Source organism: Sarcophilus harrisii, chromosome X (assembly GCF_902635505.1).
Source record: "Sarcophilus harrisii chromosome X, mSarHar1.11, whole genome shotgun sequence".
Classification (NCBI taxonomy): Eukaryota; Metazoa; Chordata; class Mammalia; order Dasyuromorphia; family Dasyuridae; genus Sarcophilus; species Sarcophilus harrisii.
In genome coordinates this window covers 32,922,719-32,945,285 of record NC_045432.1, presented here as the reverse complement: position 1 = coordinate 32,945,285, position 22,567 = coordinate 32,922,719, and the positions used below count along the sequence as shown (strand labels likewise).

The following is a 22,567-nucleotide window of genomic DNA, read 5'->3' as shown; positions in this document are numbered from 1 at the left end:
ATATTCAACTTATTCAGCCATTCCCCAATTGAGGGATATCCCTCAATTTCTAATTCTTTGCCACCACTGAAAGAGCTACTATAAATATTTTTATATAAATAGGTCTTTTTCCTTTTTTGTTTTTATCTCTTTGGGATATAGACCTAGTAGCAGTATTGCTTGATAAAAGGTTATGCTTTGCTTTATAGCTCTTTGGGTATAATTCAAAATTGCTCTCCAGAATAGTTGAATCAGAATAGTCCAGAAGGCCAATGGTACATTAGTGTCCCGATTTACCCACATCCCCTCCAAAGTTTGTCATTTTCTTTTTCTGTCATATTAGTCAATCTGACAGGGTTAGCTCAGAGTTGTTTTAATCTATATTGCTATAGTCATTAGTGATTTAGAGCATTTTTTCATATGATAGCTTTGATTCCTTCATCTGAAAACTGCCTGTTCATATCTTTTGACCATTTATCAATTGAAAAATGGCTCTTACTTATATGAATTTGACTCAGTTTTCTATGTTTGAGAAATGAAGTCTTTGATCATAAAAGGGAAAAAGGACCCACATGTGCAAAAATGTTTGTATTGGCCTTTTTTTGTAGTGGTAAGGAATTGGAAACTGAGTGGATGCTCATCAGTTGGAGAATGGTTGAATAAGTTGTGGTATATGAATGTTATGGAATATTATTATGATGATCAGGCTGATTTCAGAAAAGACTGGAAAGACACGAACTGATGCTGAGTGAAATGAGCAGAACCAGGAGAACATTGTACACAGTAAAAGCAAGATTAGGTGATGATCAACTGTAATGGACTTGGCTCTTCTCAACAATGCTGTGATTCAAGAGAATTTTAATAGATGGAGGTGCCTTCCACATTCAGAGAGAGAATTATGGATACTGAATGTGGATCAATGCAGAGTATTTTCATCTTTTTTTAAAAGTTTATCTTTTTTCCTTTGTTTTTTTCCCCTTTTGATGTGATTTTTCTAGTACAACATGACAAATATGGAAATATGGTGAAAAGGATTACACGTATTTAACCTATATCAGATTGCTTGCTGTCTTGGGGAGGGGGAATATGAGCGGGGGGGAAACAATTTGCAACACAAAGTCTTACAAAAATGGTTGTTGAGAAATCAAGTTTTTATCAGAGGAACTCACCATAAATTTTTTTTCACAGTAATGATTACCAACTATGTATTTCCCTCCATCCGATTTTCCATCTGTTTGTCCCACTCTCTCTCCTTTTACTGTTCATTCTCAAAATTGTTTTGCTTCTGACTTTTACTTCTCCCAAAATGCCCTCCCTTCTATATCACCATTCTCTACCTAATTTTCTGTATAGTAAGACACATTTTTGTGCCCGAATGTGTATATTATTTTTCTGTAAGTCAATTCCCATGAGAGTAAGGTTCATGTGCACCTCTTCCCATTTCTCCCATTTTCTCCAGCACTGTGAAATCCCTTTCAGGCCTCTTTTATGTCAGATAATCTATCCCATTCCACCTCTCCTTTGCCCCTTCTCCAAGTGCATTATTCTTTTTCATTCTTTAATCTTATTTTTAATATGCTTACTATCACATTCAACTCATACTTCTCTACTTTCTGTCTATGTATATGGATTCCTTCTGATTTTCCTAATAATAAAAAAAGGTTTTAGGGATTATAAATATCATTTTCTTTTGTAGGAATAGAAAGTTTAGTCTTAATGAATCTCTTATGATTTCTCTTTCTTGTTTACCTTTTCATGCTTCTTTTGCATCTTGTATTTAACAGTCATATTTTCTGTTCACCTCTGGGTTTTTCATCAGTAATGCTTGCAAGTCTTCTCTTTTTTTTTCCTGAAGGATTATATACTCCATTTTACTGGGTAGGTGATTCTTGGTTGTAATCTCATATCTTTTGTCCTTTGGAATTTATATTCCAAACCCCTCTGATACTTTAATGTAGAAGTTACTAAATCTTATGTTATCTTGACTGGCGCCCCAATATCTGTTTGTTTCTTTTTTTTTTGGCTGCTTGCAGTATTTTCTCCTTGATAGGAGAGGTCTGGAATGTTGGCTGTAATATTCCTGCGAGCTTTTATTTTGGGATCTCTTTCAGGGGGTGATGAGTGGCTTCTTTTCATTTCTATTTTACAGTCTGGTTCTAGAATATCAGTGGGGAGAGAGGTTTCAAAACTGCCATGACCACCACTGATTCAGTCTCACCACATAATATGGTATTTTTCTAGCATTAAATCCAACTTACAACTAAATGAAACTAGAAAAAAAATGAAAAAAAAAACCTGTGTCCTACTTCTCTTTCCCAATGTCTGAGATCCTTGCTGAGCCACAAACGGAAAGTCATTCTACCATTCCTATATTTATATGAAGAGTGAGTGCTGGGGGAGGGGGTGCCATTGATTGATCTACTAATTGGTGGCTACTTTCAAGATTCTGCTATATATGACTTCCCAGGGGGTAGGGAGGGTTCGGGGATAGAGGAGCCCCACTCTAGATGACAGGAGCAATTCCCCTTTGGTGTTACAAGGCTCAGCCCCAATGCTAACACTTGAACATTTCTCTGCTATGTTGCATTTAATGGCCTAACTTGATAAAAAGCCTGCTCGTCTACTTGCTTTCTGCAGTCCTCCTGGATCTTGCAGAAAGATAGGTTAGTTGTAATGTGGATATAAAGCCGGACAACAAAGCCTCATAGAGAATTTCTCTACTTGTGAATTTTTCTAAGGAAGTAGGTCACTCTCTAACAGCAAGACTTTCTTCCTATCAAATAGATATGTTAAATTGGGAAGAATTTTTGAAGGCAATGTTGCACTTTCATTGCTTTAAAAAAACATCATTTTGTCTTATCGTGTTGCTCAGTGGAGGGTTCACCAAAATGTTACTCAGAATCTCCCGGCATCTGAAGAGCAGCATCTTTTCTTCAGTTAGCCTTTGAACGAACAGTATAGCTGATAGGGTGGTACATTTCTTGATTTTGATCGAGTACAAAGTTATAGTTACCTATATAGCATTTCAGCTTGTCTCAGCATAAGTTAAATAAAGAAATATGCAATAATTTACCATTTGTAATATTTTATTTTCCCCAATCACATGTAAAAACAATTTTAATGTTCATTTTTAAAAATTGAGTTCCAAATACTCTCCCTTCCCCCAATGAGAAGATAAGTAATCTGATATGTCATACATGTGTAGTCATACGCAACATATTTTCACATTAGTCATGTTGTGGGAAAAAGAAACAGACCAAAATACCCTGAGGAAAAAAAGTAAAGAAAAAATATGCTTATATCTGCATTCAGATTCTATAAGTTGAAATATACAATATTTTAACACACAGCATACAATCAGTTGACTATGTGAACATAGTCATCCTTGTCATGAGATTTCTCAAATCTTTATATCATACATGTCTATTCTTAAGTCTATTGAACAATGGGATGTTGAACTCCCATGATTGGATTCCTTCCACTTCCCTCCACTTCTAGGATTTGCACCCCATCAGTGACTTAGTAATTTTAAAAATAATAAAAGTAGCTAACTGTCATGTCCGGGATAACTTTCTGGAGGGCCTTGGAACCAGCCTTGGTCTCAGCAGAATAATCACCATGAGAATAGTCAGGAATAAAGTCCAAAGTCTTATTGTCCCCTTCACAGTCTGTGTCTGTCATAGTCTGACCCAGTCTCATCTGCCAGTCCGACTTCTGAGTCTGATTTTGTCCCCAGTTTAAATACCCTATTACAATCACATCAACTGTAGAACTATCACATCACCATGCCAAGTACTAAGTATATGTAAAGTAGGGAACCATTATCTCATCAATTCCACTGAGTTAACACCTTGTTTCAAGTAGACTGCTCCAGAGTTCTGCCCTCTACAGCTAACACTGATAAAGTACTTTAAAGTTTGTAAAAGACCTTACATATGTTTTCTCATATGATCCTTAAAAGGTCCCTCAGAGGTCAGTGCTATTATTATCTCCATTTTATAGCTGAGGAAACTTAGGCTAGGAGAAGTTAAACGACTTGCCTAAGGTAACATAGCTAGTGAGTTAGGATTTGAATCTGAATCTTCCTGATTTATATCCAGTGTCAAGTTCACTAATTCCTAGTAAATGAATTTTGAGATGCAGGTAATTTAATGATTTGCTCAATCCTGCAGGTAATAGGTGTCAGATTCAAGGTTTCAGTCTATATGTGTGTGTACGTGTGTATATATAGACACACACAAATATCATATATGTTCATTATAACTATTATATATTATATGTACATATGTGTATATATGCATCTATGTATGTATATGTATGTCTATCTTCCTGATATTGTTAGCTTCATTATTTTTTTTTTACTCCAAGAGATTTGAAAGAAATAAAAGGCTCACACATGGAGCATACATACTGGGGTATTTCAAAGATCTTTGGGCTACAAGTCAGAAGATCTGAGTTCAGGATCGCCATTGTCAGTTTTCACCATGAGAAAACCTAAATCCCTCTCTATTAAAGGCACTGCTTGTTTTTCTCTATAAGAGATATGTAAGGCAATGTTCTCCTTAACCTCAGATCTGTTCAGAGACAATTTTGCCTAAGAGAGTGAGCGAAAAAGATTTAATGAGCACAGGCAAGCGCATGGACCTTGGGGAAAATTTTGAGCTCAGGAAAAACATATGCAAATTTCTCAGAAATGACTTGTCTAATCTTTGAATATAATCCTGTAAAGAATCAGGTATACGAGCAAAGATAGAACTGACTGACCAGTTGAGACTTATTTTGCTTAATACTTAGCTGGGCTGCCCCTAAAGGTCCAGAAAACCATGGGAACAGAAGATGAAGGCCAGGCAGGAAAGCCCTCTATAAACAATCAGCAGGCATTTATGAGGCGTGTGCTAGTTATGTGCCAGTCTCTGAAGTTGCCATCTCTGCTCTCAAAGGGCTGGTTCTGCTAGGGGGATGCGGTGTGGAGGGAGTATATGAGGTAGTGGGGGCCAGCCTAAGCAGCTTTGGTCTAGGCAAATGAGGGTGTTCTTTTAAGAAACAGTAGCAGCGTTGAGTTGATTATTATTCCCAGAGCAAGAAATGGAAAACAGAAAGGGAGATGGCAAGATGCCCGTGCTAGCTAGCTCCTGGTATCCTGAGGAGATGATAAAAAATATTAGCACTGAATGCTATGCTGTACTCCAGATTTAAAAAAAAAAAAGGAGAAAAGAGGGAATGAGAGAAAGAGCTCAGAGGATCTGGGGGGGTCTTCAAGACCAGCTCACTCCTTGGGCTTGTCCCATTTTCTCACTCCTTGGGGTTGTCAGAGTATATATAAATTTCTTCCTCCATATCACAGTCCAAGTACTCTCTATAACCCTCCCTGAAGGGTTAGTGATAACATCAGGATTAGAAGGAAGAAGACCGGAAATCAAATGTTGCCTTAAATGCTTACTAGTTGTGTGACCCTGCACAAGCCTCCTCAGTTTATTCAGTTCAAAAATGGGTATAACGAAAGCACCCACCAGTCCTCTGCCCTCCCACGGCCCCCTGCATTTGTAAGAATAAAATGTGATATTAGTACAGTGCTCTGTAAACTTTAATGCTGCTGTCATTATTATTTTAAAGCTTTCCAGCTCTGTGCCTTATATGAATTCTGATGGCTACGCCTCTCCTCCTTCCCCCTCCTTCAGCCACATACTCCTAAAAGGACAAATCAGTTCTAAATTTAGAGAGAAAACATGACCTCGGAGAGTGAAAGTATATCGTGAATTTATGGATGTGGGGCGCTGGATCGGGAAGATCTAGGTGAAAATCTTTCTTCATATATTTAGAGGTTATATGACCCTTAGCAAGTCATGTAGTCCTTTCTGCCTCAGTTTCCTAATCTATAAAATGAGGGTTGGTACTTGACGGCCTCTGAGGTCACCCCTGACCCTAAATTTATGGTACTATGATGAAATCAAGGAAGTCCTGTTATGTAAACAGCAACAGTAATTTTTCTTTCTCTCTGTAGATATAGCATCCGGTGAATTTCCCATTTCTATGGCTCACTGGCCTCTGCTCTGCTGAAACGGATTGTTCTTCTCAAAGCTCTAGGTACGAGTGGGGAGGGCCTCATTGTTATGCTGTCTATTCCCAACCCTCATTGGGTAAAAGCATCAATTAATGTTTATGTTGCTGCATCCCCTCCCAAATGGTTATGTAGGTAGTAACAATGAGGCTTCAGTTTCCCCATCCACAAAGTGAGGAGCTCAGACTAGAGCTCCTCCAAGGGCCCTGTCCAGGTCTGATGTTCTGTTATTCTGTGTCTTTCTATACTAACCATAGCTTTGCTTTGTTGTGGGTTTCCTTCGGTATAATAAGCACATTGTTTTCCTTGTGTGATTGTGCGTCTCTTAGGTGTTGCTAGAAAGTCACCTCCCTTTGAAGATTTCTTCAGCAAGCAGAGCATATAGGATGTATTGTTGTTCCCGGCATAGAGTGCCAAAGGGCCCGATAAATTGGAATCTAAAGAAAAAGGAGTCCAACCTCTCTCCGCCCTTTTCAAAGCAGACCTTGAAGTTCATGGCTAGACTTGTAGAGGTTCACTTTTAAATGCGTGATGAAGGGCGGCACTGGGGACAGCGTTGAGTCTGCCGCCGCTGGGACCATAGGCTCCGTAGGCAGCAGTTTCAGTTTGCCTTGACTCTCATAAAAAGAAAAAGGGCATTTATAAATAGCTAACTACCAAACCTTAAATCCCAGAAATACGTCTCAACCAACAATACATTGTTGTCCACTCAGATCCCTCTCCTATGCGAGATTCACCCTATTAAAAGATTATAGTTACTGCCTGGAGATCTCGACAGATACATCATCAAAGTTGAACCTTTTTATAACCCATAACCATTAAGGAATGAAACTGTTAAATAACCCCTGCCAGTCAGTCACAAGGAAAGACTATTAAACCTTTTATGTTGATGTGAACATTCCAGAAGTTAAAACACTTAATTCTATTAAAAGAGATAAATCTCTCTTAGGAACGCAGGCCACTCGGGGTCTACATGAAAGGGTGTTTCCATTGTCACCATTGCCAGACTAGTTAAAGCTTTTGGGTCACAAACCTAAACCCTAGGGTGCTACTGGATCCTATTCCCGACAGCTGCTTATAAGCACTGAGTGTATATTCTCCTAGGGAATCAATTCAAAAACAAGGTTCTGCTCTTTCTCTGCATCCCCCCCCCAATATTTCAACCTCACAGAATCTAATTCTAATTCAACTTCCATAAGAGAGCCTTCAGAAGCCTTCCACAGTTGGCGCAACCAGCCTTCTGAAGATCTGTTAGCTTGATTTCCAGCCCTTGCAATATAACATGGAACACTAGTTGGAATTGTCCAAAAATCTTCTAATCATGGAATTCCATGCTACCAATTAGATTGGACCCCCACTGGCCTGGTTGGTGAGGTGATAATGGAGGCCAGGGACACAAAAGAAGGGGGAACACAGGGGTAGGGGAGGAGCGAGCAGAGGAGCCATCAAAGGCAGATTGTCTGACGGATAACCATTGAGCTAAACCTTTGGGGAGATGATTTTGGGGAAGTAGATTTAGAAACATCCACTGGCAAATGCTAGACAAAACATGTCGTTAAGGAATCTTCAGGGTTAGTACAAATGAATGGTTCCTGATTATCAAAGGTTGCCTAAGAGGGGGAAGACAGGCTGAGGAAATCTAACGAGACAATGAAAGCAAATAAGTATCATTATTACTTTACTTTTATATCTGGCTGGCATGCTGTAATTTAATCTTGTTATGGCTTTGTTTCTTTATTTGTTTATTATAGAGGCTGGAAGTTATTGTTGGGAAGGTCATTTTCAAGTAACATGATAGCAGTGGAAGGTCCTAAAGAATTCTAGCTCCCCCGCTTTTTTTTAAAGCTAGCTTGGCTGGGATATTTAAAACTGTCCTAATCACTGAGTTCAGATAAGCTGATGATTTATATGGCCCTTCTACTTTTGCAATATTATTGTGTTGTGTTTAGAATTCTTATGTATTTTCTATGTCGAGAAGCTAGTCTTCTTAATAATTTATAGAATGAACTCTCTTGGGATTGTTGGGAGCCTGTCACCATTCAGTGATGGTTTTCCAAAGAGTTGACTGACTTTGACAGAAATTGATGTATAGTATGTGTAACGACATCCAGCTACTCCCTAAGTTGGATTCACAGTTCAACTTGCTGGCTGGAAACAAATTTCAGTGACTGATTACCAAATATATAGGTCTTTGGTAATTTTCAATAGATTCAAGTGAAATTGAATATGTTGATAGAAGGACAGGCATATGTGATTATATGAAATGAGATCTAAAATATATAGCCTTTGCAATGGCCTTCCCACATTTCTGGAATACTCTACCTACTCCCTTCTACTTCTTAGAATCCCTGATGTTGTTCAAAATGCAGAGGAAGCTTCACCTTTGGCACAAATCTTTTCACGATTTTCCTGGCCATTAGGGCCATTTGCTGCCAAGGTTACCTAGTATCTACTCTAACTTGTATCTTATATATACCCACAGTATTTATACACATGTTGTCTTACTAAAATGTAGTTCCTTGAGGGCAAGTCTGGTTTTTTGTTTTGTTTTGTTTTGTTTTTGCTTTTTCCTCACTTAACAACCTCTCTAGACTCACTCTCCTAACTTCTACTTGTAGTGGTGGGTTACGGTTAATTCTTCTCAGGGTTATAGGGATAATCTTGTGGGAGTTTAGCTTTTGTTACTGTTATCAATGAGCCCTTATCTGGAGTACTCCTTAATATTGATCCACCAGCTGTCACTGATTACTTTTTACAAAAAGGATATTTACTAAAAAAAAAAATTACATCAAGAGGGGTAGTTAGGTGGTACAGTAGATAGTGCACCAGCCCTGAAGTTAGAAGGACCTGAGTTCCAATCCAGCCTCAGACACTTGATACTTCCTAGCTGTGTGACCTGATTGCTTTGACAACCCCCCCCCAAAATACAACAAAACTTCTTGAAAATTGTATCAAGAGCAGTAGTTACAAGATGATTCTCTAACGCCAAGAGGAACACTCTTTCCTTATATATACACAAAGTTTTGGAAACAATCGGCTCAGTCTTAAAAAACAAAGGCAAGAAGGTCCACATGAGACAAAGACATGAGCTGTGTGTATGTGGAGGGGTGTTACTGTGTGACTTCTGGCCCTGAGAGTTGTTTTCTATCTTTGTGGTGTCCCTTTCAAATTTGGTTAAGGGTAAAAATAACAGTAACGGATGTATTATTTCACTTCCTCAGGTGGAATGGCTACTTGCAAAGGAGTCCATCTTGTCTGATAGGCCAGTTCACTATGGGATTTTTCTTGACTTAACAGTGATACTCACACAAAGGTATTGGACCAGGAGTCAGAAGCTCCCCAAAATAGGAAGGATAATGTCAACTACCCTACCTGACTCAATGTTTCTGTGCAAAGAAAGTAATATCACTGGGGTGAAGGTACATTGCTCAATTTCTTCCAAATCATATTTTGGATCTGCATTTATGTTTGACCTGGGATTCACTAGTATAGAGAATTCCTGGTGAAGAAATTCCCTCCACCAATGCAGATCTGTCCCTTCCTCTGGACATCCAGTCTTGGAGAGTTGCCTGGAGCGCCTAGAGTCTCAAAGTCAGTATTTATCAGAGGCAGGATTTGAATCCACACTTTCATGACTTGGAAGCCTAATTGCTGTCATTGTTGTTGTTCTTCATTCTGTTTTTAAAGAGGACCATTGACACTGCCGAGTGATATCTTCTTCAGAGGTGCACAAAGTCATCGGCTTCACCCTCTCTTCCAGGGTCATCGAAGTCCAGTGGCAAGACAAAGGTGAAGACATTAATGACATCAAAAAGTGTTCCTCATTCTCCCTGCTTCTCCTCAAAACTATGACACCTTTTAAAACAGTGAGACATCCATGACCGTGTCTGTTATCCTCCACCACAACAATTGGGTAAGGGTTTAGAGGTCACAGTTTGGGGTACAAAAAGCTGCAAGGTGTTGGAGGACCACCTAGATAGTCATTCACGCATTTCATCACAAAGAGGTATTTATGGAAATCTAAGGATGATAGATTGGGCAAGAGCTGAGAGCATTTTTGCGGAATGGGCCAAAATGTCATCTACATCATGGTTCCTTAAAAGTTAATGTGCCTGGATGCAAACTAATGCAATTATGGTATTAAATTTTGCTAAAGATCGAAGGTGTTTGAAATTAAGCCAGAGCTGGAGTGCTCTAGCTCCGGAAAGTGAGTGTCCCATCTTTGATAAAGAGAAGACATAAACTAATCCCCATTGTGTTAATGGATGTTGTAACCTACCTTTTCAGCCTTTTACTTTCTTTTTTTCCCTACCTTTTAAAATGTTCTATTGATGATTTTTGTGTTTTATGCTACTATCACTTCCTAGTGTTCCCTCCCCCATTCTACTTTCTGGATTCTCTTCTTGCTCTACTTTCTCCCATCTCTTTGTAGTTGTTCATGCTTCCTATCTCATCACAGTTTGCACAAAATAATTACATTTGGGAAGCTCCTCCCTTCCACATACACATAGGTACTTTTTTCAAAGTCTACCCTCATGTGTCACCTTTCAGGGATTCCCCTAAACAAAATCAACCCCTCGCTTCACAGCTAAAAGCAGCTAAACTGGATAGCATTGTGGACAGAGCACTGAGTCTGGAGTAGGAATAACTCAGTTCAAATCTGATCTCAAGCACTTGCTATCTGTATGACCCTGGAGAAGTTACTTAACTACTGTGTACCTCAGCTGACTCAGCTATCAAATAGGAATAATGGCAGTATCTATCTTCTAGGATTGTTGTGAGGATTGAATGAATTAATTTTTGTAAAGTGCTCATCATGGTGCCTGACACATATAAGATACAATATAAATGCTTCATCCTTCTCTCCTCCCTTCATTTCCTCCCTCCCTCCCTCCCTCCCTTCCTCCCTCCTTCCTTCCTTCCTTCCTTCCTTCCTTCCTTCCTTGCTTCCTTCCTTCCTTCCTCCCTTCCTTCCATCCATCCACAAGTTTCTTCTTTGAAAAAGAATCACGTTCTTCCTTGCCTTGGACTTATTTGAAACCATGTTTTTTTTTTCCCAGCAAGTCACGTTGTAAGCTTCGAAAACAGGGGCTGTTCTATGACTAATCTTGTCTACTCAGTGCCTAGCATAGTTCTGTGTATAAGATTGTAGTGTCAGACTAGGAAGAAGACTTTCATGGTCTTATAACCCTAGATCTATGGCTGATGCAGACTTAAAGGTCATACTCCAACCCCCATTTTACAGATGAGGAAACTGAGGCTCAGAGAACATAGCTGATATTTATTGTTTGTGGAATTGCATTAAACAAGTGGCTGTCACTTTTCAGAATGACTAGGTTTCTTGTCTTAGGTGGAGGGTTACTGGCTGATAGTACGAGAAGACAAATTTCATCCCTTCCACAGTTTTGCCACAGGATGGTCTTATAAGATGGTCCTAATTTATCTTGGTCTAGGTGGTCTGAGTAGGGGAATATACTAGATTGTCTCACAGTTCATTCTGTCAGACTGTGCTAATGTTGTCCAAAAACGCAGCATGAGTATTCTTTATCTTTTTGCTTCTCCATCCCTTTTAGTATTCATTAGTAAGAGAATCCATGTTTAATGTAGTACAGTTTACAGGGGACACATGGATAGTACACAATACATAGGATGCATGATTTGGTTTGGGGCTGCAACTTGCCTTGGGGCAGCTAGGTGGCAGTGCAGTGGATAGAGTGCTGAACTCATCTTCCTAAATTCAAATCTGGTCTCAGACACTGACTAATTATGTGAACCTGCTCAAGTCATTTCATCATCTGCAAAATGAGCTGGAAAAGGAAATGCCAAATCATTCCAGTACTTTCCCCAAGAAAACCCCAAAAGGGGTCATAAAGAATTGGACGTGACTTAAAAATGACACAACAACAACAACAACAACAAATTGCTTTCTCTTTTCAGTACTGTCACTCTCCTCTTCTCTCTGTCTTCTCCCCTATGAGCATGGAAATGAAATTCAGCGGGGAGACAGTCTTCCCTTATAAATATGTTTTTAACTCTCAAATGAATTCATTTTGAATCTGCAGGAGAAAAAAAGGACTTAAAAGTCTAGCTAGGAAAAACAAACAAATGAACAAATAAGCCAATCAAATCCAAGGGCAAAAAGTACCTAAGCACTTCCAGAATCAGGGTGAAAATAACCATGTAGAAGGCCATCTCTCTTTGTTTCCACTGCTGCATTTATCTTGGCTTTGTTTTCCGGGTAAGACAAGCTTTTTTGTGGATGTGTGTGGGATGGGGTTGGTGATTAATAACTGAATCTCTTCCCTTGGCTGGCTGGCTAAAGAAACAAAAGGTCCAGAAGTGACTTTGCAGTGGAGAAAGGTCTAGGTATGGAGGTTTTGGACAGTAATGGATACTTCTCATTGGGAAATCGTGATCATCCCCCAAGCTCTGGGCCTGCTGCTTGGCTTGGTATTTTATCAGTAACAAAGGGCAGAGAAATTGTACCGCTACTGAGAGCAGCTCATCTGTATTCAGGCAAGACTGGAAAGGAAATGAGGTGCTGGGAGAAATCCAAATCAAACGCTTGTCTGCTGGGATTCTGCCTTTGCTCTGCTCTCAGTCGGCCATGTGACCTTAGGAAAGTCATTTTCCATCTTTTGTTTTCCTGAAGTTTCCTATCGATTGTCTTGTCTGCTTGATCTTCCTCACATGGAAAGCACTATTGTGAATAAAAGGGATGTATCTGGCAAAGGAGAAAGCACAGTGCAAAGCGCTGTAATCTCTCTAGCCCTGTTCCAGTGGTCCATTTTGAAATGAAGTCACCTGGGTATGAGGATACCAGCTGTTTTTAGCTTCCCCTTTCTAATTCTCAGCTTTCTCATCTGTAAAATGGGGATAGCAATACTTATTTTACCTGTCTCGCGTTTTTTATGAAGAAAAAGCTTTGTAAATATCGAAGTACTATAGGAATGTTCTGCTCTGTAATAGAATAATGATAGCGAGCTCAGTACTTTCTTTGGCTTCTCTTGCCTATAAAATAATATATAAGTTGTTTATCCTGGTATTTAATACTCTCTGCATGTAGTTTCTCCTTACGCAATATTACTTCTCTTGACACCTTCAGTATTCTAGTCGTACTATACCATTAGCTGTTTCCTAACCTTGACTCTCTATCTTCTATCCTTTTACTTTTGTGCAGGCCATTCTGCAGACCTGGATTGTACTATCTCCTCCTCCCTTTTCTTTCTTTATTGGCCAGGGTTCCTGTTATGGCTTAGGGATCTCAACTTTCCTATTAATATTTAATCCATTACGACTCGTGACCTTGGAGTCATTCTCCACTCATCACTTTCCCTCACCCCACATATTCAATGAATTGCCAAGTGTTGTGAATTCCATCTCTATATCATCTTTTATATCTCTTGCTATCTTGCCACCCATAACCACCATCCAGCTTCATAACGCCATCACCTGAACAATTGTAACAAGCTCCTAATTGGTCTTCCTGCCTCCGGCCTCTTCCCCCTCTAATCCATCCTCTAATCCATACAGTTGCTGAAGTGATGTTCTTAAGAAAGATTTCTATGTCCCCCCCTTTGCTCCAGAAATTCCAGTGGCTACCTATGACCTAAAGGATCAAACACAAATTCTTTTGTTCACCATTCAAAGCTCTTCATAACATTTCTAGACTTTTCATATAACTTATTCCTTGTCCATTCTTTGGTTCAGTCAATCGGACCTCCTTGCCGTGGCACATGATCTCTAGTCTCCATGCCTTTTCATGGCTTCTCTCTCATACAAGGATTCCACTTCTCCTCTCATTCGTCTCTAAGAATCCTTATTTTTCTTCAAAGCTCAGATCTGAAACTATGTGTTATATTTACCTACCTATATATGGCCTTTCCTGATCCAGCCTCACTCCAATCTTCTAAATACAAATGTATGTATCTCTTCCATTAGAATAGAAGTTTCATAAAGGCAAATATGTTTTCTGTTTGCTTTTGTATCGCCAGTGAGTAAACAATGCCCGGCTTATAATAAGCCCTTAATAATTGATTGATTGAGATCCTCATTTTCAACTTCAGCTTTCAAAATCCAGGACTAGAAGTAGAGATGTGAAAGATAGTAATCAATTGTACTGAAATTGTTTTGACTCTTAGACATTTTTTATTGAGTTTTATGTTGTTTTTAGTTTTTCTTTTGGTTTGGTTTTTCATAATTTTAAGATCTTGGTTTAGTTTATTTTATTCTTAAAAAATTATTTGCCCCTATCTCCTTTAAGTCCGAAGCAGTTTTAAAAAAAGACCTGATTGCCCGATCCAGCTGAGAGTGCTGTGGTTAATAGAGGTTTTCATAGGAATGCTACCATATAGCATAGGTAAGTGATGGATCATGAATAAGAGTGATTATACTTTGTGAATCTAATATACTATTTAAGTGCTAACTCATTTCATGTTGCTTCCAGAGATATAATTAGAAAAACTTGTGTGTGTTTTCTCTTCATAGTTACTTTAATTATGCAAGCTATCTAATGTTTTCTGCTGCTCTGGTTCTTCCTAGATTATGTGACTAGAAGTAAAATGCATTTGCCTTCTCACCAAAAGATCTGACATTTCATTCCAGGACACTTGAAAAGATGTCCTCAGTGTCACCTTGGCCACCCCTGGAGCTTTGCCACAACAACGTTTCGCAAGCGATTTAGCTTTGGTGTATCAGAGATATGGAGATCCATTAGAAACTCCAGAGGAAAGTAAGGTAGGTAAAATGCATTACTAGAGTTGGATTCCATCCAACCACTAGACAAAACATCTTTATTCTTATCAGAAAGGTCAAAGGGTCTTCCATGAGCTCATTTTGGTATCTCAAATACTCAAACGGTCCCTCTCATTGTTGTTGGAGGTGAGGAATTGGACCGGTCCTTACAAAGGACTAAAGGATGTCAATTGCAGTATCGCTGTTTGTCTTCAGGTTGACATTAAAAATTTCTTTTTGAAAGTTGAGAGAGATTTTCTTCTCCTAATAGTTCTAACGGTGACATTAGCAGGGAGGTTGGAGTTATGATTTTCTAAATTGTATATGGTCATCTTGGAACAAGATGGAGGAAAGGGAAGGAGAGAGGGAGGAAGGAGGGAAGATATTGTTGAAGGGTAAATTTTTTTTTTGGTCACAATTAAATTGTAGAAGATGACCAGTGCACAGTTGGTATCAAGAACGAATTTGTGAATGTGCTTTGAAAGTCAGAAGGTGTGTCAATTGGGAGAAATATACTGGAAGAATAATTAAAAGGCTATTTGTATTATTAATAATCTGATTAAACAAAAATGAACACTCAAGTCGTTTTGCAATTCTAAGATTTATTGCACTGGGTTACTTAATCAGCTCCAATCCAACCAACCTTCTAAGCAAAACTGCTTTGTGAAAGTTGATCAAAAATAAATCTGACCAGAAAAAAATCTCATTAATAAAAATAATCATGCATCTCTTCAGAAAAACCACATAACAATGACACATGGTGACTATGGTGTTTCAAGAGTTCCTGATGCCAATTTTATTCTTACTGAGATAAGATACAGAGACTTCCAATTTTGTAGATATACTCTGTTTTTAGGGAGTGGATAACAGTAGATTAATAGCCTTTTTGTGTTGTATTAACTGGTCTGGGTTTTTGTCCCAGAATCCTTCTGATCTCCATGGCTAGGATACTTAACCTGACCTTTCAATGCAGCCCCACCTTCAGACTGTGGAACTAATTCAATCCCTTGGTGAATTAAGATGTTTCCTGAAATATAGGATTATATTTAGAAGAAAAGGAACCTTTGAAGTCCTCTAGTCCTATATTTACAACTGAGCATTCTGAAACCTAGAGAAGTGAGGTGACTTGTCCATGGCTGAACAAGTAGGAAATTGCAAATATGAACTCAGGTCCTCTGATTTTTAAAACCTGCACTTCTTTTGCTTCAAAGAGTTGACATTCTATCCAAGGAAATTAGGAATTCAGGAACATCAGGCTCATTTGCTGGCTCTTCTTTTGGTTTTGTGTACAAATTCCATGAACTTTCTCACTTAGACTAAAGACTTGTCTTGTGACCCATTTCTGGCAAATTGATTCTAGCTTTTTATCAATGTGTGTGGCATTTCTGCCTTGGCACTCCACCTTGGGCTTTAAATCCCAGACCTCATGGCTTAATCTATGTCATGTGTTGTGAAATCAATCTTTTTTAAAAAAATACATTTTATTGATATATTTTATATATCTTTTTATTGTTTTTTATTTGATTAAAAATAGAATAAAAAGAAAACTAGAAAAGAAAAACAAAACAAAACAGGACAAAACAGAACATTGTCATGTGCGCAGCAGACCATCGGGGAGGATTCAAAATATATAACATAAATCAATGGTTCCAGAGCATAAATATAGAAGAAATTGTATTCATGGATGTCCATCTTTTCTTTACTTCTTCTAAGTTGTTCTTTTGCTCTCTGCTGTGTACTTTTTTTTACTTTAATCTTTTTTTCCCCTCTTTCACCCTCCACCTCCCCCAAGCAGGCTATAGTTAAGCAAGGACATATTTATATATACATATATAGCTATATATATATATATATATATATATATATATATATATATATATATACACACATATACCTGCCTCCCCCCACATATATGCACGTATTTTCCTCTGCTAACTCTTTAATTCTGCTCCTTAATTTACCTTGCCATTACTTAACCTCCCCCCACCCATGGATTCCTTCCTCGTCTTCTTCCCTCACCCTTTGCTTTCCTATCTGCCCATCCCTCTTCCCTTTTTTTACAGATTTTGAAGGGTGCTATACCCTTCATAGTATATATGTAGTTTTGCCTATTTAACCCATTCCCTATGTGAGTAGATTTTCAGAACTATGAACCTTCCTACCCCCTTTAATTCTTCTGTGTCTCTTCTTCCTCTGTACCTCATTTATGTAACATAATTATTATTTTTACTTTTACTCTGCCCCAATCTTTCTTTTGAGCTACCCAATTGCTGATGTCCATGTTAAACACATGGTATTCATTTCAGTGTAAAAACATAAGCAATCTGTCCATGGTAAGTTCCTAGAAACTGATCTTTGAAATTGGCTCTTATATGTTAAATTTTCTTTTTTTCCCCTGAGGCAGTTGGAGTTAAGTGACTTGCCCAGGGTCACACAGCTAGTTATATGTTAAATTTTCAATTGAGTTCAGGTTTGGTTGAAAGTCCTAAAAATCTGCAAGTTCATTGAATATCCTTTTTTTTTCATTCAGTATAATAGAAAATTTTGCTGAATATATTTTTGACCACAGGCCTACTTTTTCTGATTGCCTGTAAATAACCCGTGGTTTTTTAATTGTGGCTGCTGATAAGTCCTGTACAATTCTAATTGTAGCTTCAGCATATTTGAGTTGGTTTTGTTTGTTTATTTCTTGCAAAAATTTTCTCTTTGATCTGGGCTTTTTGAAATTTGGCAAAAATATTCCTGTTTTCCACAAAGGATCTCTCTGAGGTGGTGATTGGTGGATTTTTCCTATTTCTACTTTGCCCACATGTTCTATCACTCTAGTACAATTTTCTTGGATTATTTCTTGTGTTAAGGTTCTTTTATTTTTTTATTGTAGTGATTTTATTTATTTTTAATATACTTTTTTATGAATCATATTGAGAAAAAAAATCAGAGCAAAAGGGAAAAACCATGGAAGCGATAAAAAACAGAAAAAAAAGAAGTGAACATAACATGTCTTGATTTACATTTAATCTCCTTAGTTCTTTTTCTGGATGCAGGTGGCATTCACCGAGCCACTGAGAAGAACCAAGTTTTTCATAGTTGATCATCACACATTGTTACTGTTATTGTGTACAATGTATTCCTGGTTATGCTTGTTTCTTTCAGCATCAGTTCATATAAGTTTTTCCAGGCTTTTTTCTATCATCAGTTTCTTCATCATTTTTAAAAGAACAATAATATTCCTTTACCTTCATACGTCACAATTTACCCAGCCATTCCCCAATTGATCCTCATTCACTCCTTTTCCAATTCTTTGCTACCACCAAAAGATGTGCTATAAATGTTTTTGCACATGTGGGTTCTTTCCCCTCCTTTATGATTTCCTTGGGACATAGACCCAGTAATGGCACTGCTAGGTCAAAGAGTATGCAGTTTTATAGTCCTTTGGGCATAGTTTCAGATTGCTCTCCAGAATAGTTTCACAACTCTACCAACAATGCATTATTGTCCCAGTTTTCCCATATTCCCTCCAAATTTATTGTTATCTTTTCCGGTCATCTTAGCTAATCTGACAGTTGTGAGGTGGTACCTGAAAGTTGTTTTAATTGCATTTCTCTAATCAATATTGATTTAGAGCATATTTTCATATAAGTATAAATGGCTTTAATTTAGTCATCTGAAAATTGTCTGTTCACATCCTTTGACCATTTATCAATTGTGAATGACTTGTATTCTTATAAAGGTAAGTCAGTTCTTTACATATTTTAGAAATGAGACCATTATCAGAAATATTGGCTATAAAGATTTTTTCCCAGCTTTGTGCTTCCCTTTTAATCTTGTTCCTATTGGTTTTGTTTGTGCAAAAACTTTTTCATTTACTGTAATCAAAGTTGTCCATTTTGCATTTTATAATGTTCTCTAGTTCTTCTGTGGTCATAAATTTCTCCCTTCTCCAAAGATCTCATAGGTAAATTATCCCTTGTTCCCTAATTTGTTCATGGTATCCTCCATTATGCCCAAATCATGTAAGCATTTTGACTTTGTTTTGGTATAGGTATGGGGTATGAGATGTAGGTTTATTCATTGATCTCCTCTTTCTTTATTTTATTGATGTAACTATTTAGATATATAAAATTTCCCCTAAGAATTGCTTTTGCTGCACCCCATAGGCTTTGGTATGTTGTTTCATTATTGTCATTTTCTTGAATGAAATTATGGATAGTTTCTGTGATTTGTCTATCATATCTAGGTTTTCTAGGACCTTGTTAACCTCCCTAGTTTCTTGTTTATTTTGTGGTGAGATTTGTCTGATTCTGAGGGGTGAAGGTTGAAGTCCCCCACTACACTAGAATAGTTTTACTATCTAGTTCTTCCTGTAAACTGGCTTAAAATCTTCTCTAGGAATCTGCCTTCTCTACAGCTTGGTGCATACACATTTAGTATTGTTACTACTTCACTATTTAAGGTAGCATTTATCAAGATGTGCTTTCCCTCCTTACCTCTTTTAATAAGATCTATTTTTCCTTTTGCTTTAATCTGAGATCAGAATTGTTACCTCTGCTTTTTAATTGAAATAAATAATAAATTTGAAATAAATAATAAATTCAGTTCCAGCTTTTACTCTATATGTTTTTTTTTCTTTGTCAAATGTCTTTCTTGTAAACAACATATTGTAGTATTCTATTTTTTAATTCACTCTGCTTGTTGCTTCCATTTTATGGGAGAGTTCATCCCTTTCACATTAACAGTTATGATTACCAGCTTTGTGTTTCCTTCCATGCCAAGTTCTTCCCTGTATATACTTGTGTTTTCTCTTTCTACCCTGTTCTTAGTCCTGTGGTTTTTTTATCTACCCCACCCAGTACCTTATCTCCTATGTCCTCTCTCCCCTTCTCTTACCTTGTTCCTTTCTCCTAGTATTTCTGCCCTCCCCTTTCTTTTCCTCTTTCTCCTCCTACTTCTTTGTAAGGTTAGATAAATTTCTATACATAATTGAATTATTAAATTATTCCCTCTTAAAGCCAAAATGGATGAGATCAAACTTCAGACAATGTTCATCCCCCTTCCTTCTTCCCCTCTCTTGTAATAGGTCTTTTGCATCTCTTCATGTGAACTAATTGTCCCATTATGCCTCCCCGTTTCTCTTTTTCCATTACAGGCTCATCCCTTAATGTGTTTTTCTTTGATATCATCACATCAGGGACCATTCACAACCACACCTTCAGTCCTTGTGATGTCCCCTTCTGTCTGCCCCAGTGACAGATATAGTTACAGATATTGTTTTCCTATCTAGGGCTACATATATATATATATATATATATATATATATATATATATATATATATATAATTTCCTCCTGTTTACCTTTCTGTGCTGCTCTTGCATCCTGTGTTTGTAGATTACATTTTCTGTTTAGTTCTTTTTTGTTCATTAGAAATGTTGAAAGTCTCTTACTTCATTGAAGCTCCATTTCCTTCTCTGAAAAATGATGCTAAGTCTTGCTGGGTAGTTAATTCTTGGTTGTAACCCCGGGTTCTTTGCTTTATGGGATATGGTATTCCAGGCCGGCAGATCTTTTATTGTAGAAGCTGCCAGATCTTGGGTGACTTGACATCTGACTATTGCTCCTTGATATTTGAATTGTTTTTGTCTGGCAGCTTGCAGTAGCTTTTCCTCAAGATTATAGTTTTGGAGTTTCACGACAATGTTTCTTGGGGTTTCCCTTCTGGGATCTTTTTCCAGAGGTGATCAATGGATTCTTTAAATGAGTATTTCCCCCCGTGTTTCTAGAACATTGGGACAGTTTTCCTTAATGACCTCTTGTAAAATGCTATCTAGGTTCTGTTTTTGGTCACAACCTTCAAGTGGGCCAATGAGATAATTCACATTTTCTTCCATTTTTTCATTCTTTTTAATTTGTTTGACTGATTCTTTCTGTCTTACAGAGTTATTAGCTTCCATTTGCCCTGTTCTAGTTTTTAATGTGTGATTTTCCTCAGTTATCTTTTGTATCTGTTTTCCATTTGATTTATTCTACTGTTAAGGGAGTTATTTTCTTCAGACATTTTTTTCTTCCTTTTCCAAACTGTTGACTCTCTCATGCATACCTCTCATTTCTTTTCTCATTTTTCCTTCTACCTCTCTTATTTGCCTTTTGAAGTCTTTTATGAGCATTTCCAAGAAGCAGTTTATTTCACTTTTTGAGATTTCTTCTGCGAACAGTCAGTCCTCTATTGAATTTGTGTTTTCATCTGCCCTGTCACCATAGTAGCTTTCTAGGGTCAAAGTTCTTTTCTGTTTCTTGTTTATTTACTTTCCTTTTCTCTTAGTATTTCCTCTTATTTTTAAGGTGGAACTCTGCTCCTGGGGTAAAGGTGGCACTGTCCCAATCTTCCTGTGCAGCTCTGAGCCTTGGCTTTGAGCACAGTATGTTTGTAAGTGGTAGCTTGGCTGCTCTTCCAAGGAAAGAGCCTGGTTTCCCGGAGTTTGTCTTCTGAGTCTTCTAAACTGGGGGCTACCCACCTGATTTGCTCAGCCAGGACTGAGAATCTTTGTTGCTGATTTTCTGTGGTTAAGACCCTCTCACTGACGTTCCCAGTTTCTGTTTTACCTGGGCTTAACACTCTTTTCACCCCAGTGAGACTGACCTTTTCTGAAGTTTTTTCCCATTTATTTTGAGCTGAAGAGTCAGTTCATTCCATTAGACTCTATTTAGAGGCTTGGTTTCATGTGGTTTTCAAGGGACATTGAGAAAACTCAAGCAGATTACTGACTTTACTCCATCATCAAGGCTCCGCCCATAGAACTTCTCAAGGTTCTTTTGTTAGTCAAAGCTTTCAGGTAGTCCAATTCTTATATTTTCTCTTTGATTTTGATTTTCTTTTGATATTCTGTTTTCTGATTTCTTGGTCTCTTATAGCTTCACTGGCTTGCCTTTGCCAAATTCTAATTTTTCAAAGAGTTATTTTCATCTTTGAGACTCTGTATTTCTGATTCTAATTGATTAACTCCCCCCCCCCATTTTATTGTTTTTCTTGGATAATTTTTACTTTTTTAAAATTTTTATGCAATATCTGTCATTTCATTTTTAATTTTTTTGAGTTTTCTATAAATTCTTTCTGGGCAGGAAGCCATTTAACTTTATTCTTTGGGGGTAGAAGATTTTTTTATTTCCGTGTTTTCTTCTAAAAGTTGAACTCTGATCCTCCCTGTTCCCAAAGTAGTTTTTATGTTTCGGTACTTTCCTCTTTGCCAGTTCATGGGTTTTTTGTTTGTTTGTTTGTTTTTAATGAGAAGTATTAGTGTAAGCACCTCTTCACTTCAGCTCTTCCCTCTGACCTGGAACCCTAAACCAAGGGTTCCTCTAAACCAAGAACACCCCACTCCTGCACATGCCCACAGCAAACAGTGTCACTGCTCTGTTTTCTCTGCACTTTTTTTGTGCCAGTTCCTTCTGGTTCAGGGCCACATCCCTGCAGTATAACTGGGCCCGGCTTTCCTAATCAGCCGAGATTCCCTCAGTCTTCAGAAACTTAGACCCCAACTCCTCAAGCTGTCTGTGGGATGAAAGTCTCTGTAGTTCCTGCTGAGGTTCCGGTCAAATCCAGTTTGCCCTAGGAGTCCCTGTGTTTCTGTGGAGCTCACCTGGAGATGCTTGCATTTCACATAGGTTAATTTCTACCCTGAGGTCTTTCTTGGGTCTTCTAGGGTTGTACCAATTGGAACCCTGTTCTGCCCCAAGGCTTCTTGATTTTTCATTGGTCTGTGCTTATCCTGAGGGACAAATTTGTTCTGTTTGTGGGGGAAATC

The 22,567-nt window shown here is 38.0% G+C and overlaps 1 long non-coding RNA gene across 2 annotated transcripts in view; it reads left to right on the top strand.

The window, feature by feature from the left end:
• Positions 1-5,984: 5,984 nt before the first annotated feature.
• The window catches only part of LOC116420241, a 36,353-nt gene continuing 19,770 nt past the window's right edge, over positions 5,985-22,567 (top strand). Inside the window, exons 1-3 of one of the 2 annotated variants that reach the window (XR_004230545.1) lie at positions 5,985-6,063; positions 9,725-9,950; positions 14,642-14,773. This is a non-coding gene — a long non-coding RNA (uncharacterized LOC116420241). Of the gene's footprint in view, positions 6,064-9,262; positions 9,351-9,724; positions 9,951-14,641; positions 14,774-22,567 lie in introns of those variants that run through there. The other variant, XR_004230546.1, reaches the window with a different exon arrangement.